The sequence below is a fragment of the Manduca sexta genome, unplaced genomic scaffold (genome assembly GCF_014839805.1).
Source record: "Manduca sexta isolate Smith_Timp_Sample1 unplaced genomic scaffold, JHU_Msex_v1.0 HiC_scaffold_271, whole genome shotgun sequence".
NCBI classification, from domain to species: Eukaryota; Metazoa; Arthropoda; class Insecta; order Lepidoptera; family Sphingidae; genus Manduca; species Manduca sexta.
Genome location: NW_023593701.1, coordinates 3,043 through 18,291, shown reverse-complemented (window position 1 = coordinate 18,291; position 15,249 = coordinate 3,043). Strand labels below are relative to the sequence as shown.

Here is a 15,249-nt window from a genome sequence, read left to right as displayed (position 1 = left end):
TGTAGTTTTCAAAGTAATAGCTACTTCTCCGTCAAATGCATTGTCATCGCCAGTGTCAAAGTATGGGGTAATGGTAATCTCATAAGCTGATGGTACTACCGGTGTGTTAAGTCTGTAGTTTTCGTCAGCGTGCACCGCATGCGCGCACAATGCAGCTAATAATATTATGTACATTGCTGGAAAATAGTGAATATTATTAAGTATCTCGTAAGGTAGGAAAGGCATGAGGTATATAGATCTTATAACAAAATATGTCATCAATGATGGGATGGGGATTCATCGATATATCTAACGCAAATCAGTTAGATCATGTCTTATTAATAGAATAATTAATAATACAATGAGAATGAAACCCTTAACATCTAAGTAGTGTGTTAAATACAAGACCAATTGCATCAACCAAAAAAAAGTAATTGTTCATCCAGTTTTATAGTTTGTTAAAGAAACTTTTTATCCATCTATCTAATCCCAATGTTAATTTCATCTCATTGATTATACAGCGATCGAGCAGACAGGTGCTGGAGACTACGATTAGGTAAATGTCGTGTGGGACGTCCTACTACACGATGGACCGATAACTTGAAAAAGCCGGTGGGTAGCGGATGGACGCGAGATGGTTAGTGCTCAGTTGGGGAGGCCTACTTTCAGTAGTGGAGGGCGACAGGCTGATTGAAAATTATACGACAGTCTTACAAAGACAACTAGTAAACTTATTTTTTATACCACTAAACGAGGAAGGTTCTCCCTTAAAATGAGCTTCAGTAGTACTCGTAAATAGTAGCTACATGATTATGAAGCTCAAATAGGGTACTAGCTACTTTTTAAATACAATTATTAAATGTGTATGTCATCCAAAATCGAATGGAAAAAGAATTGCAAAATCCATGAAATAATAAATAAGTTGTAAAGGTTTGATTTAATGGAAGAGACAGCTATCAAATAACAGTAATAGCAAACTGTGACGTACCGAGGCTAACCGGCCATAATACTGGGTACGTGAAAAAGAGATAGCGTGATAACTCCACTATGTCCCCAGTATTGGTTACTACATATCTCAAATATGTTTGCTTTATTTTTAACAAATTTCGATGATGATTTCACAGAAAATTTTCTTTTTTATTATTATCTGTTATATATTAAATAATTCACAATTTCAAACATAGAAAACCAAAATTTCACTACGCTCGTCACCCATATTACAGTATCACACAAAAAATCGTATTCTCCGATATCCCAAAAGGAATAGGCAGAAGTGCAACCTGGCAGTCGCTTCCCACCTTAACCCATGATGTATAGGCGAGCCTATCATATCGAACAAATTCCAGTCTCTGGACTGACTTTAGTCGACCCGCCATACGTACGCGGGATCTCAGGGCAGTATCATACCACGCACGCAATACAACTACGCCACTGAAGCAGTCAACACAACAGTTAAAAATAATGTTTGATCAAATCAACTAACCTGCTGTCCGCTCTGTACGTTACCACTGTTTAAACTGCAAAATGCTGTAGCATTTGATGCGTTATTTGTACAGTGATAAGCGTCATCTTAAGCATCTTGTCACTTCTGATAATCATACTATATTGAAAACCTTCAACTCCACTTGTGCTTCGATTATTTTAAAAATCTTGACTGCCTCGATAGCATTGTTGAATGTATAGGGTACGAGTATGACTACCAAGTAGAGGTACTGAGTTTGAATTCCAGGTAGGGCCGAAATAATTTTGACTGCATTTTTCCGTCTTAAAAAAATATTCAATTGCAGCTCGGAGAGAAAGGTGGAGGTACGACAGCCTTGCCTCGGAAAGCACGTAAAGCATTGGTCCTTCGCTTGATCTCTCCGGACATGTTGATAATCGTTTCACTGACTATAGGAATAGAAACACAGAGAGTGCCCTGTGTATTGCGCACACTTATGCACTATAATATCTTCTATGTACTTGACTGAATCTCCATTAAGATTGGCTGCCATGGCCGGAATTCGGTTAGAAAGGAATCAATCAATTTTTAAATGACGATACGAGTAAGTTACTAGACTATTGTTAGCGACATAATTATAAATATTAGAAATCACTTGGAATTTGATTTGCACAGCACTGCCCTCGTCACCCCGAAATATTAGATTTTGGAAGTTATAGAGTCCAGTATTTACACTGGCTAGAATGTTCTTTAGGAATTTAAGGGCCTCTTTCATAACTGAAAGTAAATACTACTTGTCATATAAATTGTTTATTTCTGCCGCCAAGCAGCAGTGTGTCGTTACTGTTGTGTTCCGGTTTGAAGGATATTGTAGCCAGTGTAACTACTGGACATAATAAGACTTAACATCTCACGTCTCAGGATGGCGACCGCAGTGTAATACTAAACAATGCTTTATTATTCAAGGTGTTTGATGGTGTTTCTACTGTTTATGGGCTTATCGTTTACCGTCAACTGTACTCTTGTCTTGTCATTCAAAGCAATAAAAAAAATATATAAGCCGACCAAACAAAAGTCACAATGTAATCTACGCTCCCAAATAATAATATTAGTACTATTTTCTTTAGGTCTTATAAACGATAAAGGCAAATAAAATTTACTCTGAATTTGTGAATTGGATAGTAGGCTGGATGGCACGCATTTTTTCCAAGCTGTTTGTGCAATACATCATACTCTAATATCATAGACGTATTGAGAGATACAGTATTTATTTAGACGATTCTGGAAAGGAATGTAACTTTTTAAAAGGTTTTCTTCGCTTACTTATTCAACTATCATTTTACACCTAACTTTACAAACAGTAAAAATTTCAACAATAATATTTAACAACAAAAGTACTAACAAGACTTTTTTCATTAAAATAACCTGAATAAATATAACAAAATTTTATAGCTAGGATTTTTGATGTGAACGACGTCTGTCATGATGCGAAGGCGTTTTTTGCTTATAAGATATTTTAATGTCAGACTAAAATATTTACTGTGTTGCATAAAAGTCATCCCAGCCAATGTCTATTCCTTCCCCGAGGTAATTCTTGTGCGCCGTCTCTTCACTGCACGCCCATACACGGGGAACATTAGGCCGCCTCTAGGCACATAGCGTAATGTGTATACCTCTTGGTTGCCAAATACATATTGAGGCCTATAAGGGTTCGCGAACATCTCCCCACCCTCCGTTCCTACCATCCTAACATACTCCTACTCCCTCTTCTCTTCCTTCCCTCTATCCCTCCCTTCTTCCTCCCGGGCCCCGTGATCGAATAGCTGCGGGTTGCCAGCGTACTGGCACCCTCAGTAATAGCGGTAGGGCCCACAAACCTTCATTGGGACTGCCGTGTTTGCTAAGCCGGGGATCGCTTGTACATCGTTAGCAGAGTAACCCCGGAGATAACCGCGTACCCAAAAATGTCTATTCCTTAAAGCCCGTAAACGCTAGCGATTTGTTACACCAGCCGCGGCACAAAATTGCGTGCGTGCGTTTATATAGTTTCAATTTACCATGAGTTGTTTTAACTATATAAGTTTTTTATTAGTACTATATATTTGTAAATTTATATACTGCAGTGGCGAAAAGGAACCCGGCACAATATATAAGTATGCATAAATGCTGTGTGTAAATCGGTCTTATGATAATTAGATTTATAGAAATTCGACGTAAAGGGAAACCTGCAAGAATCTCGTTATATTGGCCCTTCATCACTGGCATACCGCCTCGGTGATATAAAAGTGTTGTTTACGATATTCGTGCTGTGATTACTAGTCTCGTACATATAATTTTGCCCAGTAAATTGCAATAGGCTCTCCACTATTTCATGGGACCTAATAGAGACTGGGAAAGGTCCGATAACACTTCTGTACATAAAAGGGAAGAGGCATGTATTATATAAAAGCAGGTGTGGTAAAGTATCAAACATAGTAGGTGTAATTAAATATAAATAGATTCAAGATTCACTATGATTAGTGTTTTTTTTTAGGGGCCAAAGAGCGACCACGGTACGCAAGGTGTTAAAACCCACCGTAGTGGCCCACGTAAGTGTTGTAGCGTTCCGGGATCAGCCTGTATATATTCGGTTTAACAGGCCGGTATATTTGTGTCGAATGTCGAAGGACAATCATCTCTCGTCAATCGACTTTGTATTGGACCTCACTCCACTTACCATCAGATGCAGTAGGTCACCTTGTCGTACCTACACAAAAAAAATCAAACATATCTGCACTTAACGACGATTTAGGAAAATCTCCCTTCTGTATCCAATAATAATAATAATATCAGCCCTGTATTATATACTTTGCCCACTACTGCTGAGCGCGGGCCTCTCTACTACTGAGAGGGATTAGGCCTTAGTCCACCACGCTGGCCTAGTGCGGATTGGTAGACTTCACACACCATCGAAATTCCTACAGAGGAACTTCTCAGATGGGCAGGTTTCCTCACGATGTTTTCCTTCACCGTTAAAGCGAACGATAAATTCACAAAGAATACACACATGATTTTAGAAAAGTCAGCCGACGACAGCCTAGTTGGGTATGGAACGGTCTGCCGAGACGAATGTCCGCAGGTTCAAATCTCAGGGGCACACACCTCTGACTTTTCTGTATCCAATGGGACCTAATAATATAGTTTGATAGTTTATGCGTAGAAAGGGAAAGTCTAGTGTTACAATATTAAAATGAAGGTAGCCTGACAGTGGCGACGATAAATACATCAACAATTATTTATAAGTCTTCCCAATTTAATTTTTCTGGTATCCCAAGGTACAGGCCTAACGTAGTTTGGGTAAATATGTTATTTTTGTTTTAATAACTTGTTATTTTTAACCATTCAAATAATTGTTAACGAAATTCTTGGTATATGTAATCATTGATATAATTACAAAATTCGGTTATTTACAATATAAAAATATTATTATTATTAATTGTATCTTAAATAATTCTTGACCTTGGATGAAGAATTTCGTTAGACATTATCTTATCGCAAAATGTAGGCGATACAACTATTTCACAATATCCGACCTTGCGATTACAAAAAAGAAGCAATTGAACATTTGTTGTATATATAGATTTTCATTATGTTTTATTATTATTAGCTTATAATTTAGCTTTGTCTTTCTAACGATGCAATAATAAAAGTATTTAGCATGTAGCACGTAAGTGTAATTTTTCATAATGGCTGAACAATTGAGCATCTTACAATTTCTTAAATGCGTTAGTTTGTGTTAGCCTATAAATATTTTATTCGTATTTGTGACACTTTTTGCTATAAAAACACTCAGCGTTGACAGACCGGGGCAATCGGTGTTGATAGTCATTGGTTGATGAAATATGTGAGTGTTCTTGTAGGCGGTGATATTTTTTTTTTATTTTAATAAAAATAGCTTTAGTATCCTAATATTTGTAAAGAGTACTGGTCGGTTGGTTGGTGAATATTTGTGTAAGTGTTTCTGTAGGCGGTGATATATTTTTTTAATTTTAATCAACGTAACTTTAGTAACCTAACATTTGTAAAAAAAACAAGATTTAGGGTAGTTTTTATTCTAGAAAAGGACAAAGTAGTGGACTACTTTGGTACTTTTACTATTCCACTTATTAAATAAATAAGTGACATTGGAATCACTTATTTATTATTAATATACATATACATAATATAACAATCATTTTAAATACAAATCTATCCGCCTTTTGACACTTTTAAAAAAATGAGTATTTTCAGTTTGAATTATCACTCTCTAAAATGTTAAACACTTACATTTTTTCCATCTTGTCGTGACTTAGTATGCATTATAGAAAATAAAAATAAAACAAAATTACTTTATTCGTATATTTCTTTAAAGTATTATTTCAATAGCAGAGCAAACAATGTAGACAAGAACAGCATCGTAGTTGGCAGCGACGACAGCAGCACCTCGGGCGGCTGTAAGGAACTATGTTCGCATTCTGAGTTCCCCATCTCATGTTAGCCCTGGTAGAGCTGATGGCGCTTAAACCTACGTTGTAGTTAGGAATGGTGTCGCGGTTTGCGTTCAGCCATTGTTCCATCTGTAAAAACGTCTTTACAGGATCCATTTAACCATACAAATTTCAAAAGTACCGACCCATAAGGCGTGGTTTCTCAGGTCTGCATAATATAATATTTCATGATTATTGAGGGGTTGTACTCAAACGGAAATTTAAAATTAATTTATTATTTTTTGCAAGCATATAAATGAACTGCTCTAAATAACAATAAAAAAAAATTTTTTTTTCTTCTCTGTATCGTGCACTGTAGTTTATACCTTAAACTGATTTTGATAAGAACAACAGAGTTTCTTGCTCGTTCTTCTCTGGTAAGAACTGTTTTCCGAACTGGTATTAGAGTTAATTATGACGAAATCTAAATAATGTTTAACATTTTACGGGTTCAAAATAAATCATTATTTTATTTCAACCTAAAACAACCCTCTTAATAATAGTTCTAGTTGATTACCCAAGCATGCACTTACGGTTTTCGTGAAATATTATGTAAATAAACAGAGATAGAATGTGACAGAATAAAAAATAAATCTATATTATATATACTTACATCTTGCAAGCCTTCTTCGTCCAAGTAAGAGCGAGATTTGACAATACGCTGTCAAACCAAGCAGGAAGCACAACACTGTAAAATAATAATGATATTGTCAATAGCTAGATAATGCTTATAAAACTAAATTTTATGCATTTGTAGTTAATTGTCAACTAGCGAGAGGCTCCATCTCTGGATAAGTTCAGATTGTTGAAAAATTACAATGAAGATCAGACTTATATATGAAGTTGTGAGGATGTGTGGAAATTATTTGTTAAAATCAAAACTACAAATTACTAAATAGATTATATAACGTACAGATAAAGCATTTTATGGATAAACATATAATAGACTTTAATAAACCAAGAGAGACTACAGGAACTTTGATTTAATGTAAATAAAACTCAGAAACGAAGTGCGCAAAATCATAAATACTTACGCTTGTCTGACTTGTTCTACTCTTGGTTTCAAGAACTCTAAGGCCACTCTGGCATTACTCCTGTCTCCCATGTAGAAGAAAGTGAATGCATTCACTGTGTCTTGGGTTCACCTCATCCGTCAGTATCATCTCCAAGTACCTGATAGATGGTAATGACGGTTATCTATCGGGGAATAATTCTTTATCGGTTGGAACCTACGCAATCGTTTTGACCTAGGTGGTACTCATGCGTGTATTAGTACTTTAATTTAATCTAGCAAAATTAAGTGTTACACGGAATTTTTAGACGGCATAGTAAGTACATTTTACACAAAAACATTTAATATGACAATCGATCTTGTCTCTTATGAGCTTTAAAATACTAAAGGACTGAGTAAAATTGAAATACCGATAACGTATTAACAGCATTAACAAACAATCATCCTTACTAACCAACGGCACCATAAATACTTGACAATAAAAAATAAATTTTGGCTTACTCTTGTCTAGCCCTGTTGTCAGTGGTGCAACCGAGAGCTCTAAGCATGGCAAGGTCATCAGCCTGGTTGTTGGAATTGCGTCTTCTCTCGTATAGGAATCGCCAATCCTCGTATCCACCTTTGAAGACCGGTGCAGAAGACATGGCGTCTCAGGTTAGGGTTTACTCTGTAAATTAATTCATATAATGACATTGACGCACTACATTTATGGTGAGGAAACTATCTTATTCCATTGTATCCCCTTTCTATAGTTCTGGCATATGCATATATTGTGTATATTCATTATTATTACCCGCTATTGCTACATCTTCATGTCTACAGCACGGGTGAACGTAACTTCATAGATTAGTTAAAATTTATACCATTTTACTAACATAGATATATTCGCTAACAGAAATATAGTATTTAAAAACAAATTGTAGATGCATTAACGATGCTCCAAAACACGTAAAGCTAATATATTGTATTGTAATCTCACTGTACCTATAGTATTACATTAAGTATTTTAAGTAATCCGTGAAAACGTTGTGGAGTGTACAGTATATTAATTTTGTAAATATTTTAATTTGTCATCTATATGTACACTTGTTTGTTTCCAAATAAATAAAATAAAATAAAATTATCAGCCGTTGCAGTCTATCTTTATAAATCAGTCCGTCAGTTTTATGTATACGTTTAGACATCGAAAATGAATTACATCCTACGCGTTACGACTCATTTTCGAAAATCATGTACCCAAAACATCAGCAATTTGTAAATACTAACTTATTAACACTAGATATTGTATTTAGCGATTTTTGAGATTATCAAGGCTACGTTTCTCATTAGATTTGTGTTATTGATAACTACTAGCTAATATACTAGGATATAAAGATAATATCCTTCATCTTTGTCTAACATAAATCACAAACACAAGGAAAAAAGCATTATTCTTGTACCCGTAAAGGCAGAGTCAATTTCCTGTCCTAATTTATTACCGTTACTTTACATGATTAGATTTTGCTGATCAACAAATAACTATAAGTCACGCGATGTTATTACACTAAGATAATGCATACATCACGCCTTTTCCTCTTTTTAAGGGTAGACAGAGTATAATACAGTATAAGGCATTTTGGCAGCTATGTTACGCCCTTATAATAGGAATAAGCATATTTGTATTAAGATTAACGGCTTCTTTTTAGATATTGTCGTAGATCAAGTATTGAGTTCAATTGTTACATTTTACATACGTCTTCATGATTTTTGCCTCCAAATCTATAAATGTCCTATAATTAAGATTAGGGTTTTAATAAACCCAATGATGAACGAAATACAGATCTAAATTGAATGTCGCTTTCAGATTACTTCCAAGTAAAGTTCAATAACAATTTTGAAATACCTGGCACCAGAGGTTCTCAGAGCATTGAATTTTTGTGCAGCGTCACGGACGCAACCTTCGTGTCCAATGTTACAAGCAAAGGTTAAGGCGAAGAATCTGTTCAAAGTCCTCGTCACTGGCTCATCGGGGACTACCTCGTAGCCTAAATCAGTAATAAGAGCATTCAAGTATCCAAAGAGGATTTCCTGCAATAGAACATCAAGTTAAAATAGGATTTCTTGTATCTTACACAATTTTGTATAAAACATTTTTACAAAAATCTTAGGGCATTAGGTACTTATTTGATAAATAAAGAACTTAACGAGGTAACTGAAAAGTTTATGTTATATCTGAATAGATATGTTGTGATAATGTAAAATAGTATCATTAATTATCAATGCATTTTCGTTTTCTGTATACATGTTATAAATACTTCATTTTATGACTAATCATTTCGCTCCTCCTTTTAACCAATATCTATTTTAAACGACTCTATTTTTAAACATTGTAGAAATCGAACTTTTTAAAACAAAATATTATAATACTCATAAAAACATACGTCAAATTCAGCCAATACGTCAGGCATGTGCAAAAAGAATCTATTCCTAAGCCAGGTGAAACCGGTTATAGCTGGATACCAGCTGTAGTAGCTCGTGTCTTGCTTCAAGAAGTCCAGCACTTGGAAACCCAAGTTGTAAGTCATTCTTCCGGAACGCATTAACGCAAACACATCATCTACAATCTGCAAACAGAATCAAACATTAACAAACATGATAAACTTGTAGATCTAAATGAATCTAAAAAGTTATATATAGGAATAATTGCACAAAAATGTATTATAATTTATCAAATTAAATTGCAACCTAAAAGCCTAAAATGTTTTAAGCAATACAGGTTAAAATAATCAAGAATTATGATGACTTTTAATACTTCGATGAAAATAATAAACACAAATTGTAAAGCTCAATACTTTTTCGAATAGAGACTCGTCTATTGTTGTCGTAAATAAAATAATAGCAACGTAAAAGTAAATCCTCATGTTATCAAAAATAAAATAAATGAGAATTGTTAAATTAAGTTGAATTAAGCGACTTGGATCCAGCTATAAATACTATCGGGAAATACCCTAATTATGAATTTATCAGGAAAGAATACATCAATCGCTTGTTAAACTATAAACCGATATTTCCTCTATAATATAATTTGATAGTATAAAATGCAGGAAAATAAAAATACTGGCAGAATGTTTTCTTACTTGTGCTCTGTTCAAATGATGGATACTTGAGACGTTCTTACTTAAAGCTGCAGCAATCAATTGCCAGTTCTGTGTATCGTAGTTGACACGGTATATTCCTGAACAAAGATATACAAATGAGTTTCATCATTGGCAATTAACATCTACATGAGATAAAGTAGCGTTCGTAGAAGATGCGAGGTACGATATACACACTACGCTGGTGACTTATCAGACCGATTCTAGCCCGAAAGATACGACCACAGTTTTGCAGCGGATTTCTGTATTTGTGTATGGTTGATAATAATATAAATGAGTTTATACATATACAAAATAAGATACATATATCCTAGATCCCTCGTTGAAAATCAGCGCTGCAGTATCAACCAGGCCGGTACTGCAGCAAGGAGCTGAATGAGGGTGCCCATCGTTGACACTGGGTATAATCGCGTTATATTTCTTTACATATTTTGTTTTTCTCCTCTTTATTGTACATGTTATACTGATGTTGTCCCTATAATAAAATCTTTCTTATATATTATATGAGTTTATATATAAACTTAGTAGCCTTTCTACATTATATATCTCAGATCATTATATTATATACATCAGATCCCTTAAGATTTTATAATTACTTTTAGAGTAGAATAAATTTAGGTCAAAAAATAAAACACGACTATAAAACTCAAATGATCAAATCAAGTATGTGTCAATATCAAGGTGCAGCCCTTTAGGTTCTTTGAGGGACCATATAAACAAACTCACGTACATACAAATATATGTTTGTAAAATCATAAACAAAAATTGCATTCTAATCTTTGGCTTTCCATAATCCGATTATCAATTTTTATCTAAATTATATAAATTTCTTATGTTTTCACGAAAGTTAGGCATTAAAATAAAACTATTTCGCGGATTTTATCGCGCTTTTTATTTATTATTTTCTCCTGATGTTTCGGAGACATTCAGGCCTTCGGGGTCACAGGGCGCACTGAAGTTCAAAGTATATTACTTGTTAGTCTTTCTATTAATCCAAAGTTTACCTTGCTGTTGAACGTTGAAGATAACCCATTCACGTCCAGCTGGTTTTGAATTTGAGCGCTCCTAGAGTCCATGACGAAAGTGGACTTCAATGCATTCCAATCAGGATTGTTTCCCTGGTATATGTCACGGGTATAGGCCACACCTGAAGGGTGCCTTGCGTGCTTGCACTGATAAAGAATCGTTCCTGTAAAATGTTTTCATATTAGAAATAGTAGTAATAGCCATTCATTTTGATTGATAAGAATAGGATAACTTGTCTGTTCGATAAACTGCAAATAGTCATGTTACTAGAACTTGTGGTTACTTAATTTAAATATTAGCATTCGTAAAGGTTTCAACCATGCCTCGACAATTCATGTATTATCTTAAATAGTATAAATGCGTCCAGTAAATGATTATATAACTATTTAATCTATTTTACCTGTCTCAGGTTTATGACGCCAGTGTTCATGTCAACTTCTACGTTCAGCACTGGGTAACCAGGCTGCTCAACCCAAAACCTCATAATATGTTCGATATTAAATCCACTAGCTAAGGTGCCGTCTTCTCTCACAGCGCGGCCGAAAGCATTGAACAAATCTGATGGGAACGCATGTTTGTAGGACCTGAAATAATATCACGCGCTAAAACCAGAAAAGACAGAACTGATGTATTGAAAATGAACATTCGGACAAAACTGTGAGGCTCTATTGTCGATGAGGTTAAATTATGGCTATAATTGGCTACATCGCGAGTTTCTAGCAATGTTTGTTGGTGGTAGGATATATTTTATATCTTCCCGGATAGCGACCACCGTACACAAGGTATTAAGACCCGTCATAGTGGCCCATGTAAGTGTGTCACGTTCTAGGATCACCCTATGTATATCCGGTTCCAATAGGACGGCATAATTGTTTCCACTTTCGAGGGGTAATCACCCCTCGTCAGTCGACTTTCTATTAGACTAATCCATTTAGCGTCAGGTGTAGCGGAATCACTTTAAAGTGCCCGTATAAAACAATGATTACTGTATTTTAATTATAATTACAATTGTTAATACTACAATCGTTATCACAATAACATTACTAAGATAATTAAGTACAATAAAAAAATAAATCAGTGGAAACACTCGCATATATAATAAAAAGAATATTGTTAATAATTACAATACTCCATATTACAGTAATAGCGATATTTGATGAATCAGTACCTGTCAACCAAGAAGTAGTTCAAGGCCTTTTTGAAAGTGTTTTCAGTGACGAAATGCTTCAGCATGAGAAGGGCCGCTCCCTTTGAGTAACTGATACCTGTGAAGTGGCCACTTGTGTGGGCTGTGGACTGTATGCTGCAGGGCCCTGGTACCAGCAGAGGCATCAGAAGACAATGCGCTTTGCATATACTGGATGTTGAACTGATCAGCTAGCTCCAGAGATTTATCAACCTGGGAAAGTTTATATTTTGTAACATATCGGCAAAATATAGTAAAATTTCATTTTTATATTGAACCGAGGTACAATCGTAGGCAAGTTTTCCAAATAGAAATATGCAGACAAAACGAAATGCAATTTAAAAATTCTATTCAAGATTCTACTATGATGGAGTAAATCTGGACCAAAGAGTTGAGTTTTCACAACATAGTTAATATGCAAGAATCAAACAAAGATAATTTTATTTCTACTTACGCCGTCCATGGCAAAATGCTCGAAGTAGCTCGCAAAGCCTTCATTAATCCAGACATTGTCCCACCAACGACAAGTAATCAAGTTGCCAAACCACTTATGGGCCAGCTCGTGGGCTGTTATGGTGCCGACCGTCATTTTATCATTTGCATTAGTCTCACCTTCTTCGACAAGCAGACGGAGTTCTCTAAAATTGGAAATAACTTCAAGTCTACGCTAATTATAATTAGTAAAAAATAATACTTATAAGTGTATAAACCATTTATAGTTTCCTGTAGAATTAAAGCGCCAATTTCTACTCTAAGTTGAAGGGTCAAAAGTCTATGATGAATTTGAAAAACGTAGTTGTTTTAAATTTTCATACATTTTTCAAATTCAAATGAATTCATTTATGACTACATACACATACATATAGACTCATTACGTACCTATAAGTAACCAAACCCTTTCTGTCGCACCAGACGCCCAGAATGGCGAAGCAATCTGATCGTTCTTCATGTTTTCTTCCATAGAGTAGTAACTAATGCCCAAGTAGTTCTCTAACCACCTGGTGATAGGAGGTCCCACTCCAAAGCGTATTCTCCCTTGTCCTCTAGCGTTAGGCCTGGCAAGAATCCTGTAGGGCCTAGCAGTGTCGTTGTTGTCGGCGATAACAGTGAATTCTTCGCTGATATGCAACGTTAGCAAGTACGCTGACATCCTAGGAGTTCTGTGGAAGATCTCTTTCACACGGTTTCCCATTCTGTGGAAATTTCAGAGTAATTAATTTCTGAAGTATATTTATTTGGTATATAACTTCTTTTTTATTATAAAGTGAATTAAAATATCTGACTTCTTTTAATATAACTAACTGAATCGTCTGTCGAATGGGCATGTTGCCGAAGGTCTCTCCAAATGACGCGGGTCTGTTGACGATCATGTCAAAGGTAGACTTGAAGCCGGGCTCGTCGAAACTCGGTGCGAGTTGCCTTGAGTGCGTTGGCTGCAAATGAGTTGCCGCGTACCAGCTGCAAGAATACATCAATTTCAATTCCAATTTATACATCAATTTCGAAGTACTTAAAGTAATTTGAAAAATATTTTATTTTAAATTCAAAACATGCCTAACCATAACTATTATCGATAGTTCTAATATCAACTGAACTAAATCATGTAGGCTCATACTTACTGAAGACGTCCATCATCACCGACATAGACAGCGGTGTCTCGTTTATATTTCCAATGTACTCTACAGTGAGCAAGTACACTTGTCCATTAACCAAGGTAACTCCATCAGCCAGATTGATTTTTAGGAAATGGTACTCTCTGATGCGTTCAAAGGGATTTGCTGTGTTGATTCTTATCGGCACATTAGCTTCGTCGGTGAGAGTAACAGAGGATCTCTCGGACATTTTCTTGGATGATGAGAGCACTTAAATTAGCTTGTACTGCCTATAAGTAGAAAATTGCAATTCAGATTTGTTAGATTTTCATAAAATTCAAATTAATCTATACATATAAAAATGAATCCCATTTCCTTGGTCACGCCATCACGCGTGAACGGCTGGACCGATTTTACTTTTTTGTGTTTGTTATTGTCAGGAGAAGGTTCTTATGAAAGAAAAATTCAAGAAATTGCGCGAAAAAGGAAAATCTAAAAACTTAACGAAAATAAATTTTATATAATAACTGTCAATTGTTTGAAATTGGCTGGGAATGCGCGCTGCAAATTCATAGTTAAGACGGGACAACGTCTGTCGGGTCAACTAGTTAATTTATAAAATGGATTCTAAATTTGCACTAACGAAAAATGTTATATTGCATTAAAATGACTTATTTTACAATCACACCAATAAATAAGATTTTTGATACTTACTCTAAGACGAATCGTAACTATGCCATCAAAAGTGAAAGCCGGTCTATTAGCAGTAGCTTCGAAGTATGGTGTTATTTCTATATCATAATGTATGGGGTCCAACTCTTCAGGTAGACGGTAGACAGTGTCATCAACTTGGTTACGGTAAATCGGCTCTTCTAAAAGATCTATCGGCCAATCGGCTTTGGCATACGCCAGTAAAACCGATAACACCTAACTTTATAATATTTATCATGGCTGAAAATAAGATAGTATGAATATAAATTGCACATGGTTATTATAATAATCACTAGTTTGTTGATTTAGAAATGTCTTTCAATATACATAAAACCAGATGCATACAAACACCTATATATCTATAATACATCTGCTTCCTGTATATATAATGTATTAAAGTCCTTGGAAGGCACAAATGATTTAATTTAATATGAACCCCTTTTTATTTAATTACATTATATCATCCAAAAATTACCCTTCGATTTGATCTTTATGTTCTCTTTCCTAAAATCTATTTATATCAACGACTGCTGAGTCTTCTTGGTCGAGTAGTTGATTCCTTTCATACGGTATTCATTAATTTGTTTTAATCAGGGTTATTAATGTGTCTTTAAAATCCTATGCACCATTTTTGGTACATTTGTGGTTTATTATCAATACTTA

At 35.1% G+C, this 15,249-nt stretch overlaps 1 pseudogene; it reads right to left on the bottom strand.

Annotated features, from left to right (window-relative positions):
* Window positions 1-5,783: 5,783 nt before the first annotated feature.
* Window positions 5,784-14,802, bottom strand: LOC119192376 (annotated as a pseudogene).
* Window positions 14,803-15,249: the final 447 nt, after the last annotated feature.